Here is a 7270-nt window from a genome sequence, read left to right on the forward strand (position 1 = left end):
ACATCTATGATCATGTTGTTAATACATCTTCTTCTCATTCCCCCTGTAAGCTAATTCTGTGTTTAACTGGTTGTTTCTTCCTTAAGTAAGGCTTTATAAAGATGAAAAAAATAGAAGACCTACATTTCTGCTTCAAGTTGATTTTGAAGACTAGCAATCTCTACCAAAGGGACAAGAGAATTATGTCACACTGTGAAAGTTCCCAGTGGAATGTGGATGATCTCAGAAGATGATCCATTGAGAAATAGTGAAAGTTTTTACTTTCTACAGTTCTCAAGTGTTTTAATAATTACTCAGAAATCCCAAGAAGCTTGCAAATCCAAAACTTGCAAGATTCCTTTTCCTTTATTTATTCACAAATGAAGTTTAAGATAGAAATTGACAATAAAAAAATCATGATCTGGCAATACTTGACTATCTCTGTCCAGAAACCAGACACAGCTGTAAGATCTGAAAGGTTTTGCCTGCATCCATGTCCACTTCTAGCCCACATTTGTTCAGGCACCTGCCTGCTCTGCAGTCCCTGTCCTCAGCTCCTCACCCAGCTCTGGGCACAGGCATTGCACAGTCAGTGTCACTGTTAGAGTGCCTCAAGCTGAAACAGATTTCTTCCTGTTTCCACTTGTTTTATATGCTCAACATTACCATATTTTTAATTTTTTTTTTCCTTTGCCTTCAAATGCTCTGGTGTTCCAGTTGGAATAAACTTCTCTCAAATGTAGTTTGGATTTTTTATTTTCATGGCAAGGACTTTGATTTGCCAAAGTTGCAGTGATCCTCTAGAAAGGCATGGTCCACCTTTCTAAAGTGTTGTAGTGTAACAGGAGCAGCTCTGAATGTTGCTGTTTCCCATAAGATATCGGTAAGACAGGAGTTGTCACAGACAACATCTTGGATTTCCTGCAACTCCATTTTAAAGCTTTTAGAGTTTCATTTTCTCTTTAAAATGCTTCTTTGAACATTACCTATGCCCAGAGGAACAGTTTAAAAATGAAAAACAGGGGTTTAGAGCTTCAATTGCAGCCACAGGGGACTGTATATTCTTCCATTGTTGCTTTGCTCTTGTATTATGCCTCTATTAGCTCAAAATATAAAGACCTGATAATGTAGGCCCCTTTGGAATACCTAAGATTAACAACGAGAGTTTCATCTTGGAGGACCTGCAGTATTATTTATTTGACATCATATTACATCAGTTGTACAAAATTTCTCTTTTCCTACAGAAAAAAATATCCTAATCAAAACTATTAATATTGGTTTATTGGATTTAGAAAATAAAAAAGAGTAAAATAAAGTTTTTAGATATTTTCTTGTAATCAAGTTAATTGTTATTAACCATCTTTTTCTTAGTTGAATCTTATCCAGTTTTTACTTCTGTCTCTTGTGAGTTTTACAGGAGATGAAAGAGGCCCCCAGCAACTATTCCAGATCAGTCCCTTGTCAAATAATTCAGGTTACATCGACTTTATCACTGCATATGCAATCTACTAGAAAAAAATAAGAAATCCAGTCTGTTTAATGATTTTGCTCCATATGTCAAACACACTGAGGTAAGTTACAACAATACTATTCATATAATTGCTGGATAATGTTCTACCCATAATAGGTTAATGGCTTAGTGCCTAAAATACGCTGCAATGCCTGTGCAATGTATGTTGAAAGCATGCCAGCCTGTGCAAGGTGTATGAGATGAATTCACACCCCTTATTACAGACAGATAATGGTCAGTAAAAAGACAGTTAGTACATCAAAGAGATTTCTAACATACCGATCTATATATTGAATTCCACATTTTCTGAGAAAATCTGTAAACTTATTTCAAGAGCTGGAGAATGTCTATTAAGCATAGAAAATATTCTGGTCCTGCAGTACAAGTATCAATGCTCAAATACTCAACCGAATGTGGTGAAGAATTTTATTCGGTTTTTTGAAATAGGCCTGTCACACGATGTTTTTCAACAGAAATGCGTTCACTGATTCTGTTACATGCATTTTTCTGCACTGGATATTTCCTTTGCCATCCAAAGTATTCTCTGATTCTCAAGGTCTCAAGGGGGGGAAAAAAAAGCTAATTTAGGATACCCCTAAAGCTCAAGTATTTGTTGGTAGAAATATAAGCTTGTCATTGTTGATGCATAATAACCTTGCTGGTAATTACAGCTGACTGTGCCAGTGGCTCAGAGTTAGGGAGAATATCTGTAGTAGTGGCTTCTAGAAAGTCTCTGACCTCAGATCTACACATTTGATATGTTATTTTCCTTTAGATTAAAAGATAGAAAAGACAGCTCAAATTCAGACATGCTCAAAAGCTTTCTTTGTCTTTATCTCTGTCCTGGACAATCCATGGGGGATCACTTTGAAGGAGCGAGTGCTCAGTTGGAACATGTGTGTCATATACATTATGATGTTAAAGAAGGACTTGGGGATCACAGATTCATTTTCTCTAAAGCCAGAAGAACCTCTGTGATCACATAATCTGATCCCTTGTTTAAAGGAAAACATAGCATTTCCCTGAACTATTTCCCATTTGAAACACAGGCTATCTTTAGGAAAAAAATCCTTTTTTTATTTAAAGATTTGTATTAATGAAGTTCTGCACCACAATGTTTTTCAAGATGTTAATTATCTGTGCTATTAGAAATGTGTGTGTTGTATCTAGACTGAATATCTTGCTCAAGCTTCCAAAATCTGGATCTTTCCTCAGATCCAGTGACTGATTGCCAACATTTTGCTTCTTCTGTAATATTTATAAATTCTAGCCATTCTGAGATACACAGCTTAATAGAGTCAGTTCTTTGAAAATCTATAATGTCTGTTTTCCAGTGATGGGATAATGTCATACTGTAACTAAAGATGTAAATGAACTCTGGTTTTCTTTTGGCCTGATTTCACCGCTCAGAGTAGAGATAATCAGTGTCAGGCTGCCCCAATGAGCTGTGGAGATCTCAAGGGACAGAGATTCCACAATCACTGATCTCCTGTTTCAGGTTTTGGCAGCCCCCTTCTGAATTCTTTTTTGGCAACTCCCTTCTGAATTCTTTTTCCTAGCATCTTCTCAACATTTATCCTGTAGCAATGCCCATCCTTCTGCCCCTAACATTGTGCACTTCTGAGAAGAATCTGGCTTCATCCTCTCCATGGCCTTCCACGTAGCTGAAGACAGTAATAAGTTCCTTCTTTAACCATCCCAGTTAGGGAATGGTCTCTCAAACATTCTTCCACACAATATGTGCTCCATCTTTGTGCCACTCTGCTGGAGCTAGACACAGTACTTCAGATAATCTCACAAGAGCTGAGAAGAGGCAGAGTTTGTTTCCCTTCACCTTCTGGCAATTAAATTTTACTAATGTGGTTGGATTTCTTTGCCACAAGGACAAAATACAGATTCATGTACATCTTGTTATCCACTGGGATCTTCCAAGTCCGTTTGTCCAATGCTGCTTTCTATGCAGTTGTCATTCAGCAATGTGTTGTTGCATGACTTGTGCTTTTCCTGGGGAAGAACTTTGCATTTACCTTTGAGAGACTTTTGTCAGGCCATTTCTTCAGTCTGTTGAGCTGTTCTCTCCAGGGTGTTTCCAGCTCTTCACTCTTCATGCTTGCTGAGGGCCATTTTGTCTCATCTTTATTAAAGGCATTAAACATTATCTCATCTATTTACCACAGTAAAACAGCATTTACTGTGTTTTCTCTACACTATTTGGAAACTGGATCATCCTTCCTTAATGGAAGATGCTGACAATAAAATGAGAAGTGTTACTGAAGAGGTAAGACCAGTGCAAAATAACTGCCTATGCTGACCCAATATCTTGTTTACATATGTACTGCACTCGCTATTTGTTATGTGAAATCAAGTAAATCAGCTTATCTCTGGTTATGACACTCCTTTTTCATTGTTACTACTTCTTGGATAGTTACTCTTTCTATAAAATATCCTTCTTTGTTAACATGTGCCATTATTAAAAGGTGCATTATCTTTTTACACTCCATTACAAAAACAAAGAGAATCATGAGGCAAGAGCAACCACTCTTTTTTATTACTTAAAATGTTTCTCTGCCTTTGGATCATTTGTAAAAGTTTTTATATCTTTTTTCTATTTCATTGATCAAGTGCTTTAATAGCAGTGCTAAGGATCTTACTAGAAGTATTTGATGATGTTTGTAGTCTTACAGACACATTTAAATGTGTTTGTTCTGCACCTCTTAATCAAAGAGACAGATAGAACCAAGGCTTAAAAATGATCCATGTATTACATCATCAGTACTTTATTTCAAACATTTCTCATTTCTTCAGCAACTTCTGCCTTTCTTCACTCTCAAGAGTGTATCTTAGGAGATACTTTTCAACAATATTATTAATTGGCCTCCCAAGAAAAGGAAGTTATCAATTAGGTTAGGAAAATAAAATTAGCCATTTCACAGATACATGCAGTCAGTAACTTCCCTAACATGGTGAGAACACACACTAGCTAGGCATTTGTGACATGGGAAGTACCATCCCTTTCCTTCTGATTCTCTCACTGAGCACAATTTACACCTTCATTGTGTTATTTTGAATAAACTGTGAAGTGGTGGCAATATGGGAAAAAGATCAGCATAGTTTCTAATGAACTATTTTGTGAGAATATAATTGTGGTTATCACTGTACATTCTCCCAGTCTTGGATGTTCTTTTCAAAAGTGAAGACTTGATCCCTATGAAGGATTTTGTTTGGATGCAGATGTGAGGTGCCCCCGCTCAGGGAGGCAAAGATTCAGATAAGCATTGTTAAAGTGAGAGGCGTGGCTGTAAATCCCAGCTAGTGTGAATTCTGAACTTCTGCCTTGGATTGGGCCCTGTGAGCCCTGGAAGGGTTTCCCCACCCCAGACCTTCATGGGGTGTCAGCCCAGGGTGTCCTGATTGGGTTTGAGCCCTTGAGGTTTCTCCCTCGCTATGTCCCTGTTTGTCTCCGTCCTTGAACTCCACCCTGGTTCTGTCCCACAAAACCCATCACCCTCCCTCTGTTCAGGGCTCTCTGTCTCTGGGTCTGAGTTTGTACCTGTGCTGAATAAATGGTTTTATTTACAGAAGCCCATCTCGTTGGTGTCCCATGCTGGTTCCTGGTAACTATAGCTTCTCTGGACGTGATCCTGCAGCTGTGGAACACAACATGCAGCAAAACATTAGGGCAGATTCATGTTGAAATTAAAAAAAACAAAACGTTTTTGTGTCCAGGATGTTACAAAATGTTGAGACTTTGGTCACTTAAATTAGAAACAAATGAAATGCAGCTGATAATGCAGAGCACATTTCACACGATAGGAATAGTGTCCTTTGTGGGGCATTTCTGAAGGCAGGTCTCTGTTTTTATTGTTAAGGAGCACTCTTTAAATACCCAGAGTCATATGCAGTGCTCAGGAAATGTCAAACTAGCAAGCAGCATGTGGCTATTTACCAACAACTGCTTGTCCTGATATCCAATGTTCTACATATCATGCTTTCATGCTTTAGCAGAAAGTGTGCTAGGTGCCATCATGAATGATTTCTTTAATTCATCATAACAAATACTTGTTGAACCATATAAATTTTTCATCCTGGAGGCAAATCATCCTGTTCATATGGAAAAAAACTTCCTAAATTTCAGTAATATGAATCATAGAATGAGTCTAAAAGCTCAGAGTAGTTTTCCACATACTGCCCATTCCAGCAGCATACATATGTAACATTAAGAGTAATCTGAGAATAGCAGAACTAGCAATCAGGAATAAAGTGTTATGTAGCTCTTTCTTTATTGACATTTGTTCTGCAGTAGCTGCATCTACTGTGGCCTTCTCAAGCAATGATACAATTTGTTCACTGAGGCATGTTTAATTCCATGAGGAGCACTCTGAGCAACTACAAATATGGGTATCTGTGTAATGCTTCAATGATTAAAAAACCCCTCCTTTTCTTGATGTGCAAAATCATATAAAATTATTTTGTATGTGAGGTGTTCTAAAATAGTTTTAATTGGACAATTATTTTACAGATTCAGAGTGTATTGCCATATTTCAGTTTCATAATTAACTTGTATACAGGAGTCCATATGGCAGATGAGCAATATTAAATAAAAATAGCTGGTTTGACAGAGAGAAAAGTGGTGTTATTGTGAAGAGATTTGTGCATTACATAATTCATGATTTTTATAGAAGACTTAGAGTTATGCCTAGAAACTGTTTTTTGTTTAGATTCTAACCAAGGTATGCCACTGTTGCAGTAATGAATAATGTAGATAACACAGTGCCCTCAGTGAACTATACAGCAGAAAAAGCAGCTGACTATCAGAAATAGCTCATTAGGAAAAAAAAAATGATAAATGTGAGCAAAGCACATTACCTTGATGGAGAAACAGAAAAGACAGATTCTACTTCACAACTAATTTGTAAAAACAAGCCTGAAAATTTTCTGGTTCCTAAAGCCTTTAGGCAAACTCAGAACTAATTAAATAAAAAATGATCTCTGTTCCATACTTTTCAGATGAAATGGGAAGATATTTCATCATGAAAGTTTATGTAATGCAAATTTGGGCCATCAGCAGTATAGGACTTCTAAAAAGGAAACCATGGATGAGAAAGACACAATGAGTCTGACTCATTATAGCATCGCTGTTTGCAGTTCCAGGATGTAGTTTAGATGGTGTCAGCACTTTTATTATATAACCTATTTTCAGTTGTTTATTACTTAGCTATAAAAATTTACCTCAGGCTAAATCTGAGAGCACAAGGTTTCAGGTATTGTCGTTTTTTGGGTTTTGGGTTTTGTTTTTTGTTTTTTTTAATAAGTTTTAAATAAAATTTAAACTTTGACTAATGTATTTACAATTGGAAAAATCTCTTTCCTGTGAAAGGTGCTGAATTTACACACTTACTGAACTTACAAACTTCTTTTAATTTCCAGAGCATTTAAAGCATTATTGGAAAACTCATTCTGCACCATTAAAATTTTCAGCTTGTTTATTTCCAAATATTTTAAAATCTGCCACCAAACCTATTTAAGTCCTGTAAAAAAGGAGAGACATGATAGCTGAAATTAATATCCAAATAATGGACCCAAAAACCTTACTCCAAAAGTATAGCATAGCATAGAGCTACAACTTAAAACCAAGTAGAAAATTTACTAAATAAACTCAAACCTAGATATATCTTTGTATAACTACTTTTGCATCTGTTTCCTAATCTTATCTGGTACTGCACAGTCTTAATTTTTCTGTATGTCTACAAAGTATGAAAACCTATAAAACCTTTAATCAGT

The 7270-nt window shown here is 36.5% G+C and overlaps 1 long non-coding RNA gene across 1 annotated transcript; it reads right to left on the minus strand.

The window, feature by feature from the left end:
* Positions 1 to 1149: 1149 nt before the first annotated feature.
* LOC147651674 (uncharacterized) lies at positions 1150 to 7017 on the minus strand. The gene is made up of 3 exons (XR_015273775.1): positions 6888 to 7017; positions 5040 to 5136; positions 1150 to 3735 (listed from the first exon to the last, which is right to left on the minus strand). It is a non-coding gene; the product is annotated as an uncharacterized LOC147651674 (long non-coding RNA).
* Positions 7018 to 7270: the final 253 nt, after the last annotated feature.

The sequence above is a fragment of the Cyanistes caeruleus genome, chromosome 9, assembly GCF_971803275.1.
Source record: "Cyanistes caeruleus chromosome 9, bCyaCae1.hap1.1, whole genome shotgun sequence".
Taxonomy (NCBI): Eukaryota; Metazoa; Chordata; class Aves; order Passeriformes; family Paridae; genus Cyanistes; species Cyanistes caeruleus.